This window comes from Canis aureus, chromosome 9 (genome assembly GCF_053574225.1).
Source record: "Canis aureus isolate CA01 chromosome 9, VMU_Caureus_v.1.0, whole genome shotgun sequence".
Taxonomy (NCBI): Eukaryota; Metazoa; Chordata; class Mammalia; order Carnivora; family Canidae; genus Canis; species Canis aureus.
The window spans coordinates 72,870,541-72,886,403 of NC_135619.1; the positions used below are offsets into that span (position 1 = coordinate 72,870,541).

At 50.6% G+C, this 15,863-nt stretch overlaps 1 long non-coding RNA gene across 2 annotated transcripts; it reads right to left on the reverse strand.

The window, feature by feature from the left end:
• Positions 1-1,229: 1,229 nt before the first annotated feature.
• LOC144321161 (uncharacterized) lies at positions 1,230-10,797 on the reverse strand. Of its 2 annotated transcripts, XR_013386924.1 has the most exons (3): positions 10,569-10,797; positions 9,704-9,932; positions 1,230-3,918 (listed from the first exon to the last, which is right to left on the reverse strand). It is a non-coding gene; the product is annotated as an uncharacterized LOC144321161 (long non-coding RNA). The 2 variants fall into 2 exon arrangements; XR_013386923.1 differs by lacking the exon at positions 9,704-9,932.
• Positions 10,798-15,863: the final 5,066 nt, after the last annotated feature.

Below are 15,863 nucleotides of genomic sequence, written 5' to 3' on the forward strand. Positions count from 1 at the left end.
CATGTTCATTCCTAAAGGATGTTTTCAGTGGGTGCGTTCTATGTTCCTTCAGCAATTTAAGGATGTACCATCGCCCCTGACCTTCATGGTTTCTGTGGGAGGGTCTGCAGTCACAGAGCTGCAGTTCTTACATGGGCCAACCCAGAGCCACCAACAGGAGGGGAGGGACCGTGTGGTCCCTCACACCAGAAAGAGAAGGCTTTCCTTGGGACTTTTCCTGTTCACATTAGGGTTGTTGTTCCAAGTTTCCAGGCCAGAACTCAAAGAAGAAAGTGGGGGGTGATAGGCGCTCCCTGATGGGGAGCTTTCCCCAGTCAGCCTGCTGCCATTTCTTTGAGGAATCTTCAGAGAGCTGCTGCACACAGACTTCCAGGTTTGAGCATCCATTGGTGGGAGACACAGCGGCGTGTGCTTACCCCAACTTGGTCCCAGTTACGGTACCTGGCATGCCACAGGTTCTGTGAGGGCAGAGACCTAGTCTAGCTTATTAATCTGACTGACCTGAGCCCAGTGTTTTTCACGTAGCTGTGTCTCCTCTGAAATTCACTGAATAAATCAATAAACAGTGAAGACTAAATTAGATGATGTTTGTAAAGCAACCGAGCCAGTGTAAAGTTGTTCAATATCAATAAATGATAGTGTCTACCATTGCCTGGAGAGACCTGAGCTGGAGTGTCGATCTTCTTTATATTCCAACTACTGAACACAGAAGCATTCAAAACAGAGCTAGAGGCTCCTACAAGTCACTAACCTGTTTAAGTAAATGAGGCACCTCTCCAAAAATGTTATCCATAAGCCCCAAGAAAATCTGAGTGTATCCCATATGCAGATGAGAATTTTAAACATGATTTAAAACACATGGGTGGCATTTCAAATTAGCTGAGTGAAAAGATGGGTTTTCAAGAAATCATGTTGGCTAGCCATTTAGGGGAAAAAAAAAAAAAAACCTTAGATGTCTTTCTTACTCTCTCTTCCCAATTAAATCCTGGATGGATCTGAATAGAAGTAAAGCCACAAAAGTCCTAGGTAGATGTAATTGAAGAGAAAAAGCCATAAAGGTACTAGAAAAAAAACATAACTAAAGAGCACGTAGACCTATGATGAGAAAGAACTTTCTAAATAAAATACAAAATCTCATACCATAAAGGAAAGAATTAATAACTTTGATTTCATGAAAATGTAAATCATTCCTTGGGGAGGGGGATCACTACAAAATCAGAAGGCAGACAAAAGTTGAAAACGTGAATTTATTGTAACAATGTTCAGAAAAATATGCACACTGTTGTGCACGCGTGCACACACGCACAAATACAAGCAGTATCTAAATTAGAATTCTTTGAAAGAGGAACTCCTACGCTTCTCCCTTACTTTGGCTGACAGAGGGAGGTATATCTTTTGGAAGGGACCCTCGGTACCTAATATTTTGAATTCTGCTCTATGTTGCAGAACCCCTCGGGGTGGAGTCTAGGAATCGCACAGCTACCAGGGTACCTTCATGTCGTCTCCCTACATTGGTGTCACCAAGGTCAGGCGGTCTGTGGCCTGCTCAACGGCGCTCATTGTCCCTGTCCCACATCCCAGACCACCCCCTCCCAGCTGCTTCTCCTGTTTCCCAGACCAGTGAGTTAGCAGAAACTAAACAGGGACCGGGTTGCAGGGAAGTCCGGGAAATGCAAGCTATAGGGCAGACCCTGGAAGGTCAGGGGAAGGAATGGTCACATCACGTTTCTCTTTCACCAGATACGATTGGGGACTGCACGAAGAGACTCCCCAAAGTGGAACCATCCTTTCATTCCCGGGATACATGTGGTCTTCCAACACACGGCCACGTTTTCTCTCATAGGTTTCAGTTGGAATTTTTTGTTAAGTGGGGTGGCCAAAAATATTTTTTGTCCTAGTCTTGTCTGGATTTGGTGTCAGGATTATGCTAGCTTCACCAAAGGAGCTGGAAATCATCTTTTTCTATTCTGTAGAGCAGTTTATATAGTACAGGTGATGCCCACTCCTTAAAGAGTTAGAGCGCGCCTGCCAAGTGGCCTGGGTCTGTTCTCTGTCAATCATCGTTGTTCTGTTGACACAGGAAGTCTTCAGGTCACCTCTTCCATTTCTCCCATGGGTTATTTTTCTCTTTAGGTTTTTCCTAAAGTGGGGGTCCACTTTAGTTCATCCATTCTCAAAGATTCCTAAATAATTTTTCATTTGTTTTTCATTTGCTCTTCCACCCAAGTTATCTAGGAAATTGTTCCATAATTTGCAAGAGGATGGATTTTTTTTTTTAATTTAAGGTGGCAGAGGTGTTATTCCCCAGGGCTGACTGGATTTCCTACTTCTCCCTTGTGTTGGGAACCCACGTTCTGTTCGGGGTGGCAGTCTGCCCAGCTCTCAGGCAGGGACCATGGTTTGTCTGAGACATCCTGGGGCTTCTGTCTCCCACCGCCAGCGACTCACTGTGCCAGCCTGCTTTCCCAGGGCAGCCACATGACACCATCCAGCCCGTTTTGTCCTGCTTTGGCTCTGACAGTAAATACCTGGTGCCGCGGCACAGCTTAGAGGGTGAACCCAGACTGTGGGCTAAGCCTGGGCTCAGCTCCCGTTCTATCCGTTATTGGCTCTATAACTTGGACAAGTCACTGCGTAGCTCTCTGCCTCAGTTTCCCCACATTTAAAGAGGAAAACCTTATAGAAGTGTATGATAATTTAATGAGTGAAAATATAAAAAGGGGCTCAAAACAATGGATGACACCAAGGAAGTCATACAAAGTGCCATTACCATAGTAATAATTAATATTATTAATAATTAATTGTTAATACTAATAATTATTAATGCTATAATAATCGTTGCTGTCATCTTGGGACTGTGGGGACAAAGAGCCAACATAAAGAGAACACAAAGCAGAAGGAAAGAAAGGGCTTGGATCCTCAATGAAGATGTTGAATGGAGTCTGGAAAACCCACCTCTAGACACTCAAAGAACAATAAATGTCCTTCCTTAGGTCCTCTGCTAATTTCTGTTGAATGCATTCTAACTGATATGCTTGCTTATATTTTTCATTAATTCAAAAACAGGTCTCCAGCACTATTCTAGACTCTAGGGACACAGCTGCGGAACACCAAAGAAACCCTCTGCCTCTGGGAGCTCAAGTTCTTTTTATACTAATTTCTGATTGTTTTTCACTGAAGTCGGAGAAAGTAGCCCCATGAGCTCTGCTTTGGGGACTCTACTGAGACTCCGTTGCTAACACGATTTTTATAATTGAAAAGTGGAAAGCACTTTTAAAAAGAACACACGTTCTCGTTTGAAAAGAACGCACACAGGCAAGCAGCATACAAGAAAAGTTAAGGTCAAGATTCATTTTCTTTCTCTCTCTCTCTCTCTCTTTTCACATACTGATGTCCCGTTATTCAAGCACCATTTGTTGAACAGACTACTCCTTCTTCACTGAATTGCTTTCACGCCTTTGTCACAAGCAAAATGGCCATGTTTGTGAAGGCAAAGCGAGAGGAGGAGAGGGGAGGGAACAGAGGAGGCGATCGCAATGGAAAGGTCTAGCACGGAAACACCCCAACGTCGGCCAAGTCGTGGCACCGCAGACACAAGTCATTCCCCACAGGCAGGGTGTCATGGGCACGGCCTCCGCGGCTGAGTCCACCCCTTACAGCTGAAGTAGGTCCTCGCAGGCTCCCAGGCGCGTTCTCAAGCAGAAAGGCTCACAGACGTTCGACAAAAAGCACGAACTAGAATGTTCCCAGCAGCAGTATTTGTTCAGCCCCAAAGTAGAAACTAGTAGCTCCTCGTCGTTGGCAGCAGAGGCCCGCTGGGGCACAGCCACACAATGGATCGCGGTGTGAAAACGGGAAGGAACGCTCTAGCACGACGCGCGAGGACGCGGCCAAATCTCACAAACATAAACGCTGGAACTGAAGAAGGAAGACATAAGGGGACACACTGTAGAATTTCGCTTATGTAAAGTACAAGAACAGGCAAAGCTCATCTGCCTGGTTAGAAGTGGGGCTAGTGGCTTCCCTGGGTGGGAACGGGTTGTGGGGAGCCCGGGGGTCCTGAGGCTATGGGATGCTCTGTCTCCTGACCCGGGTGCCCAAGGTCTGTCCGGCTGTCGCAGGCACGAATACGCACTTTTCTGCACATCACACTTCGAGTAAGAGTTTAGGAGAAGAGAGAGAGGGGGAAAAGCAGTGGTCCTCCTCAGGAAGTCCCCCACGGTGAGAATAAAATCACCCCTAGTTCTGCGGGTGGGGGTGCACTCTGCCCGCTTGCTCCGCACCCAGGCACCTGACAGCAAAGCCACGAGCTGAGGCTCCCCGCGTCTAAGGTGCAGGTCCCGGGGGTGCAGAGGAGGCTGAGCGATGAAGCCCAGGACAGGACATGCCCCCACGGACTTCGAGTCCTGCTGAAGAAAGGGGACCCCACGGCCGACACACTCTCCGAGCTAGACCGCACGAGGGGCCAGGTGACTGTGTCCCCTGGTCACGCTCAGCCCAGGCGGTCCCAGTCACTCCGCCTTAAAATCCGACACGTCCTCACGAGCTGGTCTGTGCCACAAACACACAGCGTTTTGAAACTGTCATCTTGGGCTGCACTGCTAACGCGGCGTGTCGCTAAGGCAGGCCGTGGACCCCAGAGGGGTTGTTAGGGAACCAGCTAGAAGCGCTGAATGTATATGCCTGTCTACAGCACTGACATTTTATGCAATTTCCAGAGCTGCGCAAAGCCCCTGCAAGCTCCTACTGGGAGCGGGAAATCTTCTTTCTTCTTTCTGAGACTGGAAAATTGCTCGGTCCTCTCGGGGGAAAGCTGCAGGAATTTATGCTCTTAAAGGCACAGAAGTACCCCGTGACCGGGAGTAGCTATTTCTATGTCTTCTCTCCATCCATCTCTGTCTCTGTCTCTCTCTTTCCCCTGGCTTAGGGGGGCTCAGAGCAAAGATGCTGGAAAGACAGGCCTGTATGTCCCAATATCACCAGCAGAGACTAGGGAGAGAGAAATCTCCCACCCCCAACCCCTAGACTCCCATGTAGGTCCCAAGATCTCTGTCACTTCAGCTGCGGAGAACAGGAATCACAGAGCCATGTGACACGAGGGGTGTAACGGCGGACGCCATCCACCATTAATAAACTGTCAAAATTAGCTAGATATGAAATTTCTTTAAGAGTTGCGCCATACAGCACTCACTTTTGCATCATGATGTTAAATAATATTTAGTTGGTTTTTTTATTTTTACTTATTTATTTTTAAAGATTTTATTTATTTATTCATGAGACACACACAGAGAGAGAGAGAGAGAGGCAGAGGGAGAAGCAGGCTCCCTGCGGAGCACCCGATGCGGGACTCGATCCCGGGACCCCGGGATCATGCCCTGAGCCGAAGGCAGACGCTCAACCGCTGAGCCACCCAAGCAACCCGATATTTAGTTATCTTAGTAAAGATTCCCATTTTTGCTACAGGAGAAAATATATAATATAGCCCCTAGCTCTGTGCCACAGACGCTCGGCTCAAGGCGAAGGCCAGGGACGTAGTAACTCTGACATCTGGAATCTCCGCCGTATCTGTAGTGAGCAGTCCGTTGGGTTGAAACAGCGTTAAGGACTAAAACCACCGAATTAAGCTTGCAAAACTATGGAGCTTGTCCTGACATGCTAGCTGCATCATCAGCATCCTGAGAGCGTGGCCGCTCTCCGCGGCCGTGGCTGGAAGGGCTCCGCGGTGTCGGTGCACACACACACACACACACACGCACACACACATGCACACACGTGCACCCGGGGAGCTGCTGTCTCCTTCCAGGGGGCCCGTTAACCCTAGAAGTGGAGATTTCCGTTCAGTCCCAGAAGCACCTGGACCTGACTTCCCCGAGCCAGCCCCCCTCCCCAGACGGCACCTCCATAATTTCCCGGGGAACCCTGCTGGAGCCGAAGGAACCTCAGACATCGTTGTACGGGCGAGGTGAGGAACAAGACCAGAGGGGCGAGCAGTTTGTCCAAGGCCTCAGAGAAAAGTCCAACAGGGCAAAGACGGAGCCTGCGCCTGCACCTGCCCCCTCCTCCCTTCCAGGGGCCACCTGGGGAGACAGAGGGAGAGGGGGTCACAGCGTTCACAGTAAGGGCCGGGCCCTGAAGCTTTCCACCTAACACCCAGGAACCCAGGACAGGCACCCCCGGCCCCGTGCACAGGTGGGGTGGCAGTGACATGTGGAGGGTTTGCCGCTGTTGGTTCAGGCGAGAGTCCAAAGTGTAGCCTCTCAGATCCCGAAGCCCCTGCCAGCACCCCCACTACGGCAGCCCTCGCCTCAGAACGTCAGCTCCATGCCTGAACCTAAACCCGTCCCTGAGGAGCTCCCCGTGGGATCCCGATGACCCCGGATCCACCACCATCCAGAGGGCACCTGCAGCTCAGCAGACCCTTGCATGGCAACCCCCTGCGGGGACCTGCTCCTCCTCCCACCCCCACCCAGGTCTCCAGGCCCTCCCAGGTCACCCAAGTCCAAGCGAGTTCCTGTTGACTTGGTTCTAATAAGAGGTGAGTTTTCTGGAGGAAACAAACAAAAAAGTCCCTCTATGATTAAAAACTATAGACGTTTTCAACAGCCCCTAGGTGGGTGCATTTCAATGATTTTTCTGGGCCTCTCTTCTGTGCGTGGCCACTGACTGTCCTCATCCAGGCCCAGGGTCACAGCCAGCAGCCTCCAGGGAGGACCCCCTTGAAGAAACTCAACCCAAGTGCAGGGGTAGGAATAGATGCTCGGGGAGCCCCCAGAGTGGACATTCGCCGCCCCCCTCCCAGGTAGAGGAGGAGGAAGAGGAGGAGGAGGAGGAGTCTGACAGTGGAGGGCAACCAAGGATCTGCTCCTGCTGCCGGGACCCCAGACAGCAAACCTGCTCCCTTCCTCCCGCCAGCTCCGGAGATGTGTCTCCTTGTCACCTAGCCCACCTGAGCTCAGGGACACAGGGTGTAGAAGGCCAACGTAACCAAGTGCCACAGATCGGGCCACTTCCATAACAGAAGTGCCCCCCCACAGTTCTGGAGGCTGCAGGTCTGAGATCAAGGTGCCGGGGGGTGGGATCCTCCGGGGCTGAGGGGGGATCTGTTTGGGCCTCTCCCCAGCTCCTGTTGTTTCTTGGTGACCTCTGTCATTCTTCAGCTGGTGACAGCGTCCCACCCCCCGCCCCCCACTCTGGCTCTCCACCTCCATCTTCACGTGGTGATCTCCCCATGTGCGTGTGTATGCAGACTTCCCCTTCCGATAAAGACACATCGGATTAGGGACCCACCCTGTTCCAGTATGACTTCATCGAAACCCATTACATCTGCAGCGACCCTGTTTCTGAATAAGGTCACGTTCGGAGGCAGCGGGGGTTAGGGCTTCAACACGCGAATTTGGGGAGGACACAGTTCATCTAACAAAAATGCTGAACTCGAGTCCAGCTCCGCTCTGTCACACCCCTGCCGTGACCCCGAAGTGTCACGGCACCAGCCGGCCACATGCCCCCGTCATCCCAGAGAGGGGAAGGGAGCACCTGCCTATAGGGTCGTCATGAGCAACCAACGAGACGAGGAAGCACCTTTGGGGTGCACTCCACCGCCAGCCTTAGCGCGGGCTCAGAAGGCGTCGCTAGCATGACCCCCACGCCAGCGGCGCTCCCCCCACCCCACCCCCGGTGGTGCTCAGGTGTAAACAGCCCTTCCCTCACTCCCTGCCAGCAGCAGCGACTGCAGAAGGACATTAAGAGCCAACGACACTTTGAACACTTTGAAGCACCGTAAATCGTAAATGGAGAGGCTCAATTGGCTGACGTGCAGTTCTTTCCCCCGGCCCGCGCTTCCCTTTGACGCATTCCTCGTGGAGCTGGGCTCCAGATGTTGTCAAGAAAGAAGGCATTTGCGAGGATGTCTGTGTTCAACTGCCCGTGTTGGAGATTTATTTACTTGATTTATTCTTACCGGATTACCTCATTTACGTGATTTATTCTTGTTCCAGAAAGATTTGAGGGGATATACGGCAAATAAAACCTATTTTGGTTAAGTGGATCTGCACCCCACAATTAGTGGGAAGGGCCAGAATAACTGGAAAACACAAATAATCCCCAATTCCCATTTGATCTCACAGCTGGCATCTCAGACCAGATGTACCTCTTTGCAAAGGCATGTTATTTTTAAACTGTGAGGCTCAGCGTGTTTAGGTACCGTGCACGTGATAATGTGAGGATGGGGTGCCTGAGGATGGGGGGCGGGGTCACTAGCACAGAAAAGCAGGTCTTCCCCACCAGCAGCACGGAAGGAGAGAAGGGAGGCTGGACGGGAGAGAGAAGAGGTGTTAGAGACCCACCGGGCCAAACGCTATGCCTTTCCTATTCAAATTAAATCCCCAGAGACCGTCTCTTCGAAATTGCGGCTTAACTTTGGAGCACTCTTGGGGGGCAGGGGCAGGTCAGAGGTTGGTCACATTAGCCATTCACCTCCAGAAAGCCACATCTGAGCCTGGCTCTTGCCACCTGGTTCTGGTGATCCGTGAATTTGGCCCCTGGTGACTCCTTTGCCACATTAAACACAGCATCGGCCACAGTAAGCAAGCTGGCAGGCTCTGCTCGGGCCCCATCCCCTAGGGGGCTCTGGCTGGGACCAGGATGACATGCAGCACCTGGCCAAGCACTCCGGGAAATGCGGGGGGCAGCTGCTTGCTCACGCCCTGCTCTCCATGGCACATGCAGCCCCCCTGCCCCGCACCAGCCCCCGCTCGAACTTGGCCGCAGCGTCCTGTCTGCAACCTGTCACATTCAAACTCCCTGGTGGCCCAGAGGAAAGGGGAGAAAGGTGAACACTGAATCTGTGTTTGGTGAGGAGCTGATGCGACTGCACCCCCTGCCTGGGGAGGGGAGCACCATCGTGCCCCAGCCTGCTCTAAAGGGCATTTGCCCAAAGCAAGAGGATGCCCTTGCAGGTGCATCATGCCAATGTTCCCTCAGCAGGTTCCTAGTTGCAGGACCCCTTTGGGTCACCCTGCACGGCAGCCAGTGTTCCCAAGTCCAGCACGTGCTGCCGTGACCATACAGAGCCCCAGGTGTCATCCTGCATTCCCTCCATTGGCATCAGCAGCTCCTGTCCCTGTCAGCAGCCCGAGGTGGCACTAGGCCTGCCTGTCCATCCCCGAGCAGCAAAAGGGAAGGGGGTCCCACCTCAACCCCATCTCCTAATGGGAGATTCCGGAGCTTCTGTGTGAACGTGCCCACCTCCCCCCAGAACCTTCTCTGTGAGCCAGCATAGAAAAGGAGGGCGGCCTTTGAAGTGCCAGGAAGGCCCCTTGTCGCCTCTCCCAAGGCAGTGGGGACCCGCCTAACACACTTTAAATTAGAAGTTGGCAAAAACGACAAGAAAAGACCAAGAACATCTGCCAAGGTGATGGTCTGTCTAAAAGGACTCTGAAGAGGTGGGCTGCTTCCCTGCTGATGGTCTTGAGGTCTGGCCCGAGGTCACAGCCCCACTGTGAGACATGCATGGTGCCCACTGGGTGTCACCTGCCCTATCCCGCCCTCCCACTTGGAAAACCGAGGGTCCGTCCTCTAGGACATGGGGAGGCTGAGATGGACTCCCATCCAGCGCGCACCTGAGACCTCGCTTCCCTTTGATCTCCGGGCCCTGCAGGAGGGGAAGAGTTTGCAAAGGTCTCAAGGCCAGGGGTGGGTTTCTAACCTCGCTTCCGCATCAGCGGTTATCTGCCACCAAGCCTTCGGGGCGCCATCGCATCGGGCCGCGGGCCGGGATGAATTGAAGCTACTTAATACATCCGTCCTGGTGCTGCCTTGTAATTAAGATTCCAGGAATAAAGTAACGCCGGGGGCTTTCATGGGCGATCTGCCTTCAGACGGGGCAGGTCAGCTTTAGGCTCAAGCGCCGTCCTAATGAATGGCTCCCTTTGGGTCTGAAAGAAAAGATGTAATCGGCCCACACAAAGCCCGTCCTGTGCAATTACAAGAATCCACATGGACGGGCTGACCTGTGACCTATGAAACAAAATGAAGATTTTCAAATATCACCAGGAGGTAAGGGAGAGAGGTGGCTGGTCAGCTGCTCCAGTCTTCCTACTCCCCAGAGCAGAAGAAAGAACAAGACTGGAAGCCCTAGAAAGAAATGGGGCAGACTTTGAACAGCCTTTGCACAATTTTTCGGTTGTAGGGTCTTTTACTGGGAGGGGGGATGCTAATGCTAATGCTCTTTTTTTTTTTTTTTTTGCCCTCGGTATCCAGACGCGTATCGCAAAATAGCTTTTCTTTGCTGTGGGACTCTACTGTGCCAGAAAGTTATTTCTTGCTAAACAAACCAGAATCTCCAACAGCCATAGGATGTGTTCATTACGTTTTTCCAGAATAAGTAAGGAGGGTATATTTGGGGGCAGGGGGATGTCTTGGTGCAAAGCACAGCCATACTCACTCCTTACGGGGCCTGGATTCCCGAGCACGGGGCCAACCGTCCAGGTTCGAGTGTGAGAACCTACTGAGGGCAAGTAAAAACTGTTTATCCATTCTTCCGTCCCCAGACTTGGGGAGCAGCGTCTCACCTCTCAGGGAAGGTCCTGACACATCACAGGGCCGCTCATTCAACCATCGGGGACCCCGACAGCAGGGAGGTCAAGGAGGGGCCGCAGTTCCCCGTGAAGTCTGCAGACGCGGCCTTCGCCTCCACGCCGCCGAGCCGGGAAAACCTGCAGGGGAGCAGCGAGCTCTTCTTTCCTTCTCTTTTAAAATCAACACCCGTCCCCAGATTTGCTTTTGGCAAACATTGCTTAACTACCGCTGTTCTCTCTGAAGTCACTGGAGAGAGAGAGTTGGATAATGAGCTGGCATGCTCTTTTGAAATGTTTACTGTGTTCCTTAAAGCAAGGGACATGCTGGTTCCTAAACTAATTTGGGGTTGCTAGATCTTTTCTACTCTTTTTGGAGATCTGCGAAGTAAACACATGGACTTAAGTATAATTAAGCTGTATCAGGGAGTCAAATAAACATTCCTGGGTCTTCCTAAAGGGTGAACCGTTGCAGATCTGTCGGTAGAAATTTTTCCTTGATTCTCCTCCTGCCCCCCACGCCAGAAAGGAAAAGGAAATGTCTGAGCTTTACGATGATACATCTCAGCACACCACAGAGATTCAGGGATGACAGACCAGGTGGTCCTGCCTTTGGTTCAAGGGAACCAGAACCGCAGCAGGGCCCCAGTGGCCATGGCACAGGGAATGGACCCCAGCGCCCCAGAAAGCCTCCTACGTGCAGACTAGGTTTTGTAATGGGGCTTATGTTTGAACATTTTCTGAGCCTCAGCCTAGAACATTTCATGGTCTTGTTTAAAGAAAAAAAAAAAGAAAACTCAGGGCATCCAGTCTTGTGTAATTTCTGTGAGGACTATAATAAATGTGTCCACGTAAGCCCTAAATTCCCACTTTCAAAATGAAGATCCAGGGTTAGGACGACATTTATATAAATTTCACTTGGTATTTTGGCGGAGTGTTTTTCCCAAGAAGTTCAAAGGCATTTATAGATATTCTGATTAGTGCTTGTGATGTCCCGGTGGGGTGGCAAATTCTATTAGCTCAGTTTTACAATTGGGAATAGAAAAATCTTACAGCAGCCAAATGATTTGGCAAAAACCATATGGCGTGTCACTGATAACGCTTTGAGAAGAAAACAGGTTTCATCAGCATCTTTGTCCAGTTTGCTTGTAGGATTTTTTTTTTTTTTTGTATTAGGTAACATAAGGTGATTCCCAGGGTCCATGTAAAATCTCACCCACATTTCCAGCCCGCTGGGGCCGGGTTCACCTGTGCCGAGAGGAGTGCCGCCGAGCCCCCCGCCTTTGTCGGGAAGGACAGACTCCCTGCATCATCCTGGCCATCTGGAAGGCTGGGTCTGGAAAGCGGAGATGGGCCTCACAAGCAAAGAACACCCAGGAGAGGAGAGAAGAGAGCCCAGGGAGTGACTCCCCGAGCCCCCTTCCCTCCGCACACATTTCCCTGGCTCACAATGACCTCCTCCACGCGCGGTCCAAACAAGTAGAGAAGAGAGAACAAGAAGAAAGACGTGGGCTTGCTGTACAGGGCAGATGGCGTGTCGGGAACAGATGCCAGGGACGAAGAAGACACTGAGACTCCTCGTCGGCTGCCATGTATCCTCCCGGAGAGAGGCCTCCAGCATGCGGAGCACAGAGGCCGTGGCCGGAAGATGAGTGCCAGCATCCTGCTGCTGCTGCGAGGCCGGTGCAGGTGTCCTGTGCTCCTGGGCCACGCCATCCTATCCCCAGGTATGTTCCGACCCTGCTGGCCAAACTGCTCAACTGGTCCAACTGTACGATCGGAGGAGTTGTGCCAGCCCAGTGGGGCAGGTGCACCTCTGTGCGGCACCTCTACGGGCTGGCTCCATGTACCACCCGCCTACCCTGCTCACAGCCACTCCCTCCGCCCAGGCCTCTCGTCCCTGCATCAGGGTCCCTGCGGGGTCATGCCACCTGCCAGGAACACCCCTCCCTGCCCTGTACTCATGAACCCCCTATTCAAATGCAGACTCCCCAGGGAAGGCTGCCTGCCTTCCTGGACCCTCATCTGGGCTAGAGTCCCTCGACCCAGGCCACCCCAGCCTCCCCTGCAGGTGACCACTGACAACGGAGGCAGGGTCATTAATTGTTACTTAGTTGTGTGGGGGGCGTTTCTGCGGCTGGAAGGTAAGCCCCATCACATGGCGGCATATTCACTTTCTCCTGTTCACCACAACTTGCCCAGTGCTAATGCAGCGTCCATAAAGACTTTTTTAAAAAAAGATTTTATTTATTTATTCATGAGACACACACACACACACAGAGGCAGAGGGAGAAGCAGGCTCCCTCTGAGGAGCCCCATGCAGAACTCGATCCTAGGACCCCGGGATCACGACCTGAGCCAAAGGCAGACACTCAACCACTGAACCACCCAGGTGCCCCCCAGCATCCATAAATACTTAATAAATTACTAAAATAAATAGTTCATCAGTTGGGTCCAAAGAAAGGACCATACTGAAGGCGGGCTGATGGTGGAAAGAAGTTACGGGTTTAAAAGCCCCATCCACAGAAATATTCGACATCCCCTCATGTGGTTCTGACTCCTCCCCCTGGCTTGAATGCCCCATTTCTAGGACCTGGTCTTCTGACTCACAGGGCACGCCACTAGCCCCCTCGTCTGACCCACACCTTCTCCCTAAGAGACATAGGTGTCCCTGAATCATAGATGTCCAGGGTTCAGCCCATGTTTTCCATGTGAGAATCACGTGTGGCCTCTTGATGTGGCCTTACAAATCCAGTGAGGTCTCTTCCCTAAAGGGATGCTTCTTCTGTAAGGAACAGTGAACTGATTTGCATTTCCCAATATTAAAAAAATTTTTTTTCCCAGTAAATGTTTTCCATGGAACTTTCTGGTTTCTGCTTGTTTGAGAGAGGTCAATTAGATTTGTTATATTTTAGCTATACTTCAGAATACACAGAAGATTTCAACTCTGAGCTTCTAATGACCATATTTTATAAAATTAGGACTGTTCATTCAATTATAAGTAAAAGCTCCATCAGCATTAATGGCAACGTTTTAAGCCTTCCCCCCGCCCCCCAAACAGAGCTCCACGTCTTCCTGTGGGAACATCACAAAAACACCATTAGAAATGAAGGTGCTAGCGGCCCTGCACCACTCCCCGGATGATGCCTTCTCCAAATACCCAGAGGCCTTTTCTCAAAAGCAGAGAAACTCTCCAAGGAGGAAGTGGTTTGGACATCTGTCATTGCTATGAGAACATGACTACCAGTCCTCATAAGTGGTAGAAATAATTCCAGAAGAATGAAGCAATAGGTAAGTGGGATCTTAAGGCGGGGAGTGGGGGAGAGGAAGGGTGGGAGGCAGGGGCTGGTTGAGAGAGAGAGAACAAATAGAAGGAGGGAAAAGGGCCACTTACCCATCACTGAGGAACCGGCTCATCCCCCCAGGCAATTCAGAGATGTCTGTCACGGGTGTACTGGGTGGTGCGATTTGTCACAGAGCTCCTTTTAATTATGTAAAATGCCCTGAAACGGAAACCAACAGAGTGGGGGCAGCACGTTTTCCCATCAATGTAATCTTATCTTTTCCAGTTCCCTTCTTTGAACTTGACTATCCTTTTAAAGAAATCCACCAACCTAAAGCTATATGTGTTATGCATTGCTGAATGAATCCAAAATTATCAGTTTCTGGAACTTGAAGGTTTATTTCATTTAAATAATAATTGCATACTTATAACTCACATTTACTTCAAGTGTTTTTAATTTTTTGAGATAGATGGCACATCCATCTTTGCCAATTACCCAGAGGCAGACACAAATCTGAGAACAGAAGAAGCCATTAGCACCGCAGTGAAAGACAAGTGGAAGTCTTCTGGTTTTCGACTTCATATTTTCTACGGTGTCAAGCTGTCATTTTCATATAGGGAGAGGACACAGGGAAACCCGAAACCCGACGAACACATTTTCAGCAGCAGAGATAATCTCATCCTCCTCATTTGCTGAGCTCCCAAGATGAGCAACTATACTTTCTGAGAAATTCCTTTTAACACCTTCACAGATTCTAGAAACCAGAGCTCTCTGCCCAGGCTGAGACAGGCTCCTCTCTCCTCTCACACGTTAGTCTGTTTTCGTATAATCTGTGAGTTTCCGAACACGGACTGCATTTCCTGCACCTGCTGTGCACAAGGAGACAGGATCTCCAGGGCCAGGGCCCGGCCACCGTGTACGGGAGGCTCTCCCATCTTTCCACTCATTGCCGTGGAGCCAACCCGATTCTCTACCCCTCGTATTCTCACTGGTCTCCTACAGTGTCTCCTCAAATGCCCTCCGAACTGCAGTGGCCAGGGTGACTTTTGAACCACACAAGTATAGCCCCATGAACCCCTACTTAAAAACCTTCATTAGTTCCTGGAGGAAAGACCAAGCACCTGAGTTTCACATTGAAGGCTGTAGGAAGGTGGCCCCAGGAGATGTCCAGCACCATCTGCCCCCTCTTTTCCGCCCACCTCCTTTGTGGCCACACACTGGACAACACAGTCCTCAAAGCTGCCTGCTGTTTACGTTACCGTTCCTCCCACCAAGCAACACTTACAGAGTACTTAGGGCTTGCAGGGCACCGTGATGGGTGCCAAGGATGGAGGCCACATCTCTGTGGCCACAGAGAGTTTGCAGTTCACTAGGTTAAAAGTAATGTAGGGTGCTGCACTCAGATCCTACTGCCCTGACCCTGGGAGAGCACCCTGACCATCATCCTCCTGCCCTGCTTAACTGAGAGGCCATTCTTTCATGTTTGCAGGGGAAAATTTTACAGATTGCACACGTGTGATATGCCTCACATCTATGATGATAGTTACTAGTAAAAAAAATAAAATAATAGATGTTGGCAAGGATGTAGAGAAACCAGAACTTTGGGCATTGCTGGTGGGAACTGAAAATGGTGCAGCTGCTGTGAAAAAGCCTCGTGGTTCATCAAAAAATTAGACAGGATTACCACATGATCCAGCAATTCTACTTCTGGATATACACCCCAAAGAACTGAAAGCAGGATTCAAACAGATATTTGCAAACCATATTCACAGCAGCATTATTCACAATAGACAGAAGATAGAAACAACCCAAATGTCCATCAGTAGACAGATAAACAAACTGTGGTTTGTCCATACAACGGACTCTGATTCAGCTTAAACTTAATAAAGGAGATTTTGACACACAACATGTCATGCAGTATAGATGAATCTTGAGGCCATTATGCTGAGTGACACAAGCCAGTCATAGAAAGACAAATATTTTATGATTCTGCTTACGTGAGGTAGAA